Below are 11,477 nucleotides of genomic sequence, written 5' to 3'. Positions count from 1 at the left end.
TCCCTCGTCAGGCGACCCCTGACATCCTCGTGAAAGTATTTGTTATATAATATATCCTTGAATTGACCCCAAGTAAGGGTAGCCAAATCCAACCTGTGTTCTGCTCCCACCCATCATAGGGATTCATCGTCCCTCAGCATGGCGCATTTGACCCTGTCATCATCCCTCATCTCTCAGTACTGAAAGTGTAGTTCCAATTACTGTATCCAATCCTACGCCACAAAAGGGGGGTAGTAGTAGCCCCGAAATCCTTCGGGTTGAGCCATCTAAACTGCTCATAGATGTCAGTCTGGGGTCTGGGAGCCTGCTACGCATGCTCCATCAGTCTCGAAATACCATCAAGGACTGGGTATCTGCGTCTCCTGGCGGTGGTAGTGGTGGTGGAAGGCCCCTATCGCCTCCAGAAGTATCATCTTGTTTGTCGGTTTATTATCTGAATAGAGTCCAAATTCTAAACGTAACTTGTAATGCAATTGAATCTAGTTTTCAAAATATTTAATCCTTAAATCATGTAAAAAGCTAAGCATATATGCTATAAATCACTGAAAAAAATATATCATGTACATATGCAGGTGATAACATTAAGCTATTTAAAACATGCAAACTTACAGACTTGAGGCTTGACGACTGAGCGGCTGAAGCTGATGGTGGCACAACCTTTAACCTGACCTTTGTTCTGATACCAACTGAAACGTCTACTACCAAAATACTACTAGAATTTTTTTAAAAAAAATCTCATTTCGAAATTGTACTATGCATGCAATAAAGCTGTCAATCACACATTTTAAAATAGAAGTATTCAACTACTAATAAAAATACTGCAGTTAAAAAGAATATCTCAATATCAAACCCTAGACTGTCGTATAAAATAATTAAAATATATGACATGAAAAGTCCTGTCATCTATCAACATATAAAAACGAAAGTGTATAAAAATATCCATGTTTACTCCTAACTTATAAACATAATGTTCGGAAAACATGGTCCTCGGGTTAGCGTGCGCACATCCAGCCTCGCCTACTCAGTCTTCGGTGCCTCTAGTCTCCATATCAATATGCTCATCCGCATCATTCATAAAAATCAAGCATGCAACGTATTTTCATATTATCATAAAAATTCATGTTCATAATATCATATAAATTTAAAACATGCCAATTTGTGATCAGGGCGCTGCCAGGACTGCTAACTCGACCCGGGTGCAAAATGAACATTTTGCTCATGGAAACCCTAATTGACCATTTTACCTTCGGACTTCAAATTTTTGACCTAAATTCAACCAAAATCTTTAAAACACCTCAAAACATAATCATAACAAATTCCTAGACGTAACTTTGAGCCAATGCATTAATTTCTATAATTCGTTTTAAAACTTTGACCAAAAACCTGGTTGTAACCCGAACTCAATAAAACTTAAACCATAGTTCAAAGACTCCTAATCAAACTCCGTTGACCTAATTTAACTGTTAATAACCTCAGTCATATCGACATATCAAAATCCAAATGAGTGATAAGCGCTAAAACCACTACCCCACCCACACTGGGCTTGTGTCTAGGTGCTGACACCGTGGAGCTGCAGCGCTTGGTTAGTGCCTAGGCGCCCGACATCAGCGCTGCAGTGCTATCAGCCCCGAAGATCAAGCGTTGCAGCGCCAGCTCTGCGCATCAAAATCCCAAATAACAATTGAAGTCGACCTCTACCCCACGTTCAACTAGACCGGACCAGGATCGAACCAAACCACCTTAGGATGTAATGGGACTCTTCTTGAATAAACTAACCCCAAGCAACAGCCCCATGCACGTGCGAACGTGCAAGCTTCTCCCGAACCCCAACAAAACCAAACTCTACCATGACTAACCCCTTCGTTCTACTCCTAGTTTGCAACCGGATGTGCTTGAGCCATCCTAAGCCATGTCATGGACCCACCAGAGTCTAGTCCATAGCCTGGAACAGCCCTTGTACCACTGCTCACGAGCCAACGTCTGAACAAGCCAATAAGTGCACTACACGACCCAACCGATCGAACCCCTTACCTATGTTGTTCAAATTGTATGGAAAAACAGGACAGATATGCAGTAAACCAAACGAGCGTGCTGTTCACAATAGAGTATGACTAATGCATAAAACTAGCAAATCAGTATCTTGAAGAAAACAATAGTATAATGCTTAATTAAATCAAACCGAGGCCTGTAGCTTGTACAGTTTCCTTAAAACCGATTCGCCCCCTCCAGTATGTGCTCCGAGGATTCAGCGGACGTCTGTTTCCCAGGATACAACGGGCAAACCAGCAGAGTTGCAGCACAAAGCACTATGCTAGCGAACAAAATCAGTATCTGAACTTTATCAGTGAACAGAGCAGAAGCAGAACACGCAGAAGCAGTACTGTAGCAGCAGAAGCAGCAGTACTGTAGCAGAACAGAAGCACTGTAGCAGAAGTTCTACTGTAGCAAAACAGAACAACTGTAGCAGAAGTACTACTGTAGCAGAATAAGCAGAGGAACTGTAGCAGCAGGAGAAAGTGGATTTTTTCGGTCTTTTTCTCTAGGCTAGGCACATCCCCTATTTATATATGTCAATACCATCCATATGAAAGGCCACAGGTTGCCTTAAATATGTCTTAAAGATGGTAGATGAAGCACTAACAGTTGGGGAGATGAAGCACCAACAGTTATGCCATGCGAAAGGTCTCAAGGGCATGTGAAAGGTCTCAACTGAAAATAACAAAAGATGGCATAGACTGCTCGGAAAATTTTGCCTTGATTGGTCCGACATTCGACGCGCCCAGGTCGCGCTCGTACGCTTGCACACAAGTCAAGCCTTTTTTCCCATGCAAATCGGGCCCATGATTTGCACCCCCTGTGCCTGTGTGCGCGAGAGAGAGCCTCTTGGACAATCATAGTTACACCTCCATAAAGTGTAACACAATATAAACTTATCTATACCACTTCATTTTTCCAATATGGGACAAACCCACCTTTCCAAATTTCCATTCACTCACATGGAAAGCCCATAAGCCTAAAAGCCCACCTTTAATCCAACGATCCCCCACATGAATGGGAATTTAAAGTTATACGAAAGGATTCCACTGATAATGTTCGACAGTTGAGTCTTGCATAGGATAGGTAGGTATTACCCTTTGAGCCTTCCTTTGTGAAAGCATATTAATTCACTGGTTGACAGTAGCATGATGTCTTTGAACTGTACATCCATTTGTGTGAATTGTGATATACTTCACACAAGACTCTCCCTGATACTATTAAGTTCTCATGATTGTGTTCTTTTTGGCCATGAACACACGCCTGGTTCTGCAAGAGGGTCTAGAATTGAGCCCTGCAATTCTTTCGAAGCGGCCTCACTTCTCTCTCACATAGGTGATTCTGTATTTTTTCAAATCAGAATCATTAAAAGCCGTAAGCTTATCCTCAACATTCAATGTTTCATAATAGGAATGGACTAGGGATAACCCCCACAGTGATTCTCCAAATTAGTGCGATTAGGTTGTCCCATTGAACCTAGTTCTTGGGATCTCCAGTCAGCGTAGGTTGTCTTTTCCTTCGCACCAATTTATTCTATAGGCTTGAGCCCCATTCCCCTTGACGATTTCGCAACTAACTATCTGTTTAACCCCTTGGTCAGTGGATCCGCTATTTTATCCTTTGACTTTACATAATCAACAGAGATAACTCCAATTGAGAGTAGTTTTCTAATGGTATTATGTCTACGATGTATATGTCTAGACTTACCATTATACATTTTATTCTGTGCCATTCCAATCGCAGATTGGCTATCGCAATGTATGCATATAGCTGGCACTGGTTTTTCCCATTCTGGAACATCTTCTAAGAAGTGACGCAGCCATTCAGCCTCTTCAGCACACTTGTCAAGAGTTATAAACTCAGATTCCATTGTGGATCTGGCTATTATAGTTTGTTTAGAAGATTTCCACGCAATTGCTGCACCTCCTAAAGTGAATATAGTATCCACTTATAGATTTTGAGTCTTTCATAGCAGATATCCACTTTGCATCGCTGTATCTCTCAATAACAGCAGGATATCTGCTATAGTGCAGCCCATGATCACGAGTGTACCTTAAGTATCTTAGCAATCTGATAATTTCTTTCCAGTGTTCAGCTCGTGGATTACTCGTGAATTTACTCAATTTTCTCACTGCATAAGCTATGTCTGGTCTTGTACAACTCATTAAGTACATCAGACTTCCAATGACTCGAGAGTATTCTAATTGAGACATACTTTCAACTCGATTCTTTGATAGATGTTGACTGGTATCTATCGGGGTTCTAGCCATTGTAGAGTCATCGTTATTGAATTTCTCAAGTATTTTGTCACCATAATGTGACTGACTTAGGACTAGCCCTTCTGATGTTCTATGGATTTTAATTCCAAGGATTACATCGGTTAAGCCCAAATCTTTCATGTCAAATCTTTAGTTCAATAACTTCTTGATGGATTTGATCATCTTATCATTACTACCAATGATAAGTTTGTCATCTACGTAAAGACATAAAACGACATATCCATTTTCAGTGGTTTTTATGTATACACATTTGTCACAATCACTGAATTTAAATCCACTTTCCAACATGGCCTTATCAAATTTTTCGTGCCAAGCCATACAGAGACTTCACCAGTTTACAAACCTTATTTTCTTGCCCAGTCGCAGAAAATCCGCAGGTTATTCCATGTAAATTTTCTCTTCTAAATCTCCATTTAGAAAAGCTGTCTTTACATCCATTTGGTGTACTTCAAGATTCCGCAACGCGGCAATCATAAGTATCACACGAATAGAGGTTATTCTCGATACAGGAGAACATGTATCAAAGTAATCAAGCCCTTCACGTTGATGGTAACCTTTAATTACCAATCTGGCTTTATACTTATCTATGATTCCATCTGATTTCATTTTCCTTTTGAAAACCCATTTACAGCCTAGTGGTTTGCTTCCCGGAGGAAGATTTACTAATTCCACGTATGATTTTGTAAAATAGATTCCATTTCGGAATTGATAGCCTCTTTCCATAGAGGTCCCTCAGATGAACTCATTGCTTCCTTGAAGTTCTAAGGTTCACTTTCCATCATGAAAGTGATGAAATCCGGACCAAAAGATTTCTCAGTCCTAGCACTCTTGCTACATCTAGGTTCTATGTCTTGATCAAGCCCTTGTTCTTCATCATTTGTTTCGTATAATCTTTTGGATGAACTTGGTTCTTCCTTAGATTTGCATGGAAACATGTGTTCAAAGAATGAAGCATTTCTTGATTCCATTATCATATTCTTGTGAATATCAGGTATTTGAGATTCATATACGAGAAAACGATACGCACTACTATTTTGAGCATATCCAATGAAAATGCAATCCACAGTTTTTGGTCCTATCTTTACTTTCTTTGGAGTGGGTACTGCTACCTTGGCAAGACACCCCCACACTCGCAAGTATTGGTAAGAAGGACTTATACCTTTCCATAACTCATATGGACTTTTATCTTGCTTCTTTTGGGGCATCTTATTTAAAAGGTAATTTGTTGTTAGAACAACTTCCCCCCACATGTTCTATGGTAAACCAGAACTTAATAACAACGCATTCATCATTTCTTTCAATGTGCGATTCTTTCTCTCTGCAATGCCATTTTGCTGAGGAGAATAAGGTACAGTTCTTTCGTGTTTGATACCGTGTTGAGCACAAAACTCAGCAAATGGTGATTCATATTCACCTCCATGATCACTTCTTAGCACCTTAATTTTCTTGCTAAATTTTTTTTCAACTTCACTCTTATATTGGACATATTTGTCAATAGCTTCATCCTTACTTTTGAGGAGATACACATAACAAAATTTTGTGCTATCGTCAACAAAAGTGATGAATTATTTATTTCCACCACGAGTTTGCACACTTTTTAGATCACATATATCATTGTGAATTATATCAAGTGGTTCACTATTTCTTTCAATAGTTCGAAAATATGATCTCGTTAGTTTTGCCTCAACACAAGTTTCACATTTGTGTTGTTTATCAATTTGGAATGCAGGAATGCTTTTCATGTTAATTAGTTTATGAATTGTATCGTAATTAACGTGTCCAAGTCTACCATGCCATAAACAAGAAGGCTCAAGCAAGTAAGCAAAGGTATTAACTTTATTCATCACATGCTTAATAGCCATTACATTGAGTTTGAATAAACCATTACAAACATATCCTTTGCCAACAAACATTCCACGTTTCGACAAAACCACTTTATCTGACTCGAAGACAATGCGGAAACCATGCTTGTTAAGAAGCGACCCTGACACCAAGTTCTTGTGGATGTCAGGCACATACAACACATTGTTCAAAGTCAGTTATTTTCCAGATGTCATCTCTAGGACAACTTTCCCTTGACCCTTGATCTCGTAAGTGACAGAATTTCCCATGAATAGTTTTTCCCCATTCATAGATTCCTCAAGAGTAGCAAACATCTCCTTGTCGGAGCAAACATGGCGAGTGGCACCCGTGTCGATCCACCACTCCCTTGGGTTAGAACCCACCAGATTAACTTCTGATATTACAGCACAAAGATTCATGTTCGAAACCTCATGAGATATGTTCTCCACTATATTCACCTCTCGGTTTCTCTTTGGTTTCTTACATTCAGATTCCTTGTGACCCATGCTATCACAGTTATAGCATTTTCCAGAGAACTTCTTCTTTGAAACACCTCCTTTGGGTCTGAGGTTCAACTTCTTGTTGGAGGGAGAGAAGTTTCTCTTTTTCGAGCTTTGGCCATGCTCGACAACATTTGCCTTAGCGACAACAGGAAAAAACAATCGTCTTTCCGAACTCTTGTTGTCTTCCTCGATGCGAAGTCTAACAATGAGCTCTTCAACATTCATCTCCTTTCGCTTGTGTTTCAAGTAGTTTTTGAAATCCTTCCAAGCTGGTGGTAGCTTCTCAACTATAGCAGCCACTTGAAAGATTCGCTCAACGTCATCCCCTCGGCGTGAATCTCGTGAAGAATCACTTGGATTTCTTGAACTTGACTGATAACCGGCTTAGAATCCACCATTTTAAAATCCAGAAAGCGGCCTACATGAAATTTCTTGGTCCCGACATCCTCGGTTTTGTACTTTCTCTCAAGAGATTCCCATAGCTCTTTGGCTGTCTTCTTTTCGCAGTACACATTGTACAACGAGTCTGCCAATCCATTCAGCACATAATTTCGGCATAGGCAATCAGAATGATTCCAAGCCTCCAGCGCACTGACGGATTCAACATCTCCTTCACCCTCTTTCAGGTTAGGAGCATCCTCGAATAGGAATCTAGCCAGGTTCAGTATTGTCAAGTAAAACAACATTTTCTGCTGCCACCTCTTGAAGTCCACACTAGTGAACTTCTCAGGCTTTTCACCGTGGCTAGCTGGGACATTAATCGCAGCAGCACGTGGGACAACAGTAGGGACAACATGACCAGTTTCCCTTTGCACGCTGGTTTCAGTAGCCATATCTGAACTTTAAACCACGTAATGAGTTTATCTGTTTTAAGTTTGTTGTTCAAATTATATGGAAAAACAAGACAGATATGCAGTAAACCAAACAAGCGTGTTATTCACAGTAGACTATGACTAATGTATAAAACCAACAGATCAGTATCTTGAAGAAAACAATAGTATAATGCTTAATTAAATCAAACCGAGATCTGTAGCTTGTACAGTTTTCTTAAAACAGATTCGCCCCCTCCAGTATGTGATCTGAGGATTTAGCGGACGTCTGTTTCCCAGGATACAACGGGCAAACCAGCAGAGTTGCATCACAAAGCACTATGCTAGCGAACAAAATCAGTACCTGAAATTTATCAGTGAACATAGCAGAAGCAGAACACGCAGAAGCATTACTGTAGCAGCAGAAGCAACAGCACTGTAGCAGAACAGAAGCACTGTAGCAGAAGTTCTACTGTAGCAGAACAGAAGCACTGTAGCAGAAGTACTACTATAGCAGAATAAGCAGAGGAACTGTAGCAGAAGGAGAAAGTGGATTTTTTCGGTCTTTTTCTCTAGGCTAGGCACATCCCTTTTTTATATATGTCAATACCATCCATATGAAAGGCCACAGGTTGCCTTAAATATGTCTTAAAGATGGTAGATGAAGCACCAACAGTTGGGGAGATGAAGCACCAACAGTTATGCCATGCGAAAGGTCTCAAGGGCATGTGAAAGGTCTCAACTGAAAAAAATAAACAAAATGGCATATACTGCTCGGCAAATTTTGCCTTGATCGGTCCGACATTCGACGCGCCCAGGTCGCGCTCGTACACTTGCACACAAGTCAAGCCTTTTTTCCCATGCAAATGGAGCCCATGATTTGCACCCCTCCTGCGCCTGTGTGTGCGAGAGAGAGCCTCTTGACCAATCATAGTTACAACTCCATAAAGTGTAACACAATATAAACTTATCTATACCAATTCATTTTTCCAATATGGGACAAACCCATCTTTCCAAATTTTCATTCACTCACATGGAAATCCCATAAGCCTAAAAGCCCACCTTTAATCCAACAACCTAGACTCAATGCCGATCTGATCTTGGCGTCTAAGAACCTCCAAAACTTATTGCAAATTGTCTCTCACACGAAAAAGCCCGGCAGCCCCTTAGAACTTATCAAAAACAATATTTACATGAAAAGTGTAGGCGTATTTCATGTCAAAATCGATTAAAATGCACATAACATGATACGACTAAGATTTTTTCATGCAAGAACATACAAAACAACATATATTGATGTGAATGATGAGAAAAACGAGATATAGGTGTGCTTTTGCGTTTTTACGCTCGAAAACCTTTGATACCAACGCATAGAACATGCACCGGAGAGACGAAGAATGACTTCTTTGAAAACATTGAGAGAATTCAAAGGTGGGTGCTGGTATAATTTCAAAAAAGCTACTGGAGAGTGATGGAGGGGGCGTCCGAGAGGCGAATGATTAGGTTTAGGGTTTAGTTGGTTGGTTTTAATAAAAAGATTATTTTATAATGAGCCCTTAATTAAAATAATGAATTCTAGAAGAATTTTGGGCTCATTATGCATTAAATAAACCCATTAAGCCCAAAAACTCTCCCGAAAAAATATTTCGTTTAGGTACGTTTCTAAAAATATTTCTTGAACTCTCAAAAAGTCCCCCCACTTGCTAAAATTTGTGTACCGGTTTAAAATATGACCTACGAGTAAAAATGCTCCACCTAGGTCTATTTTCGAAAATCTCATTTATTTACACTATATATTAAATAATTAAAATAATTATTTAATAAAAATATTTTTCCTTAACTGTCCCCGGTCTCCGTTTCTTGATCGAGCATGAAATACTATTAAAAGCCCTAATGCATGAAATCTTAATAAATTATGAAATGAAACATATATACATGCAATAATCATGCATTTAAAACTTTAAAATAATTAAACACATGATTTAGTTAAACCTAGATTACATGCAGTCAGATTATATAACTTGAATTTCCTAGACCTTACATAAAATATATAAAAGAATAAAATTAGCTATTTCAAAATATTTGACGAAATTTCTCATCAAGTACAATAGTGGTGTTCATCGGTCGGTTCGGTTCGATTTTTGGTTTTTTATTTCGGTTTTTTCTGTTTTAGAAATATATAATCCTATATCCGAACTATTTTTCTTTGGTTCTGTTCGATTTTCTACCAAAATGGTTCGGTTATTTCGATCGTTTAATCGGTTTTGGTATAATTATTTAAATTAATAATATAAATATATTGTAAATTATAATATGTTAAATTTCTATATGTTTTCTTAGTAAAATATTTAAATATAAGTTTTAAATTAATTAAATAATCAACAATCAACTAAAATTTTTCAAAATGGTTTTTAATTCACTAAATATCATATCAAAATATATAATATAAATAAAAATATAAAATAATTATTAATTTAATTAAATTTCGGTTTTTTCGGTTTGTTCGGTTTTGACATATATAATCAAAAATCGAACCAAATAAACTTCGGTTTTAACATTTATATCCGAATTACAAAATTCGGCTTTCGGTTCGATGTTCGGTTTTTTCGATTTTTTCGGTTTTATCCGAAGTTTGAACACCCCTAGGCTACGTTTGGTTGGAAGGATAGGATAAACTAATGATTAGTACGTAAATGATAAAGAAAATGATTGTGGTAGGATTGTAATATATGGTGTAAAATAATATTAAGTTTGGTACGATTTTTAAGTGTAGGATAATTTTGAATTTTTTGATGAAGAGACGAAATTGCCATTCTCTTTCGCGACGGCGACGGGTCGGAAACGGTCTCCTTCCTGCCGGAAAATTAGCGACGACTTCTGAAAACCCGTCGCTAATAGCGGCGGTTTTTGAGAAACCGTCGCCGATCTTGTGAAACCGTCGCTAATTTGACATTTAGCGACGGTTTATTAGTGCATGAAACCGTCGCCAATCTGGAGAAACCGTCGCCGATCTTATTTTGAGAAACCGTCACCGATCTTTTTTGAGAAACCGTCGCCGATCTTTTTTGAGAAACCGTCGCTAATTTGATATTTAGCGACGGTTTATAAAACAATCGTTGCTATTTGCGAAGGATTTTTACAAACCGTCGCTAAGCGATTTTCTTTAGAAGAAATAGACTCACCCACTTGCAATTTTTTTATTCACGGTAAGGGCTATTATGGTCATTTCTTTTTTCAGTCCACTCGGATAAAACTAATCCACCCTGAAAGCATGGATACATTTGCCCAGGTAAACAGTAGAAATTGTCCTACAATTACTCAATCTCAAATTTATAAATGGAACCAAACATAAGATTATCTAACAATCCAAACTTAATCACACTTACCAAACTGGGCCCTAAAGTACAATTCCATCACGAGATGTAATTTTCTCTTTCGACTCTTTGTTTTATAACTCTTCTGTTCTTGAATGATTTTGTGAGATTATTGAATAATTCTTCGTTTTTATAATTCTTCCATTCTTGGCCTCCGTTATGTTTTTGGTGAAGTGAATGTATATTTTTCGGTTCGTCAGTATAGTTACTTTGTGCTAAATTGCTGAATTGCTGCATGATTTTGTCGTTCTATCCTGAAAAACAGTTGTCCGTCCTGATCCTCGAAGCACATACGGAAGGGACAATTTTTTTTAAGGAAACTGTACTTCGTATATGCCTCGATTTGCTTTACTGTTTTAGTTTTGCATGCTGTATTTTCTCATGACATTGTTCATTGGTTTCTGTTCAGATTTTTGTATCTTTTACAAGTTTACCGTACTTTATTTCTCTTTCGAGAACTATGACATTTGCTTACAGTCATGAGTTTAAATCTTACCGATTGAATTGCTTATTGTTTACATCTTTACACAATTTGTGGTTTTTGTTTACAGAAAAATAGAAGCTTACAAATTGAAATTAGGCTTTCTTTTTCTTGAATTTTCTCGAGATTTAGATATGTTAGATGCAATACCTGAA

This window comes from Primulina eburnea, chromosome 1 (genome assembly GCF_022965805.1).
Source record: "Primulina eburnea isolate SZY01 chromosome 1, ASM2296580v1, whole genome shotgun sequence".
In the NCBI taxonomy this organism is placed as follows: Eukaryota; Viridiplantae; Streptophyta; class Magnoliopsida; order Lamiales; family Gesneriaceae; genus Primulina; species Primulina eburnea.
The sequence above is the reverse complement of the archived record's forward strand: the minus strand, read 5'-3'. Positions refer to the sequence as shown.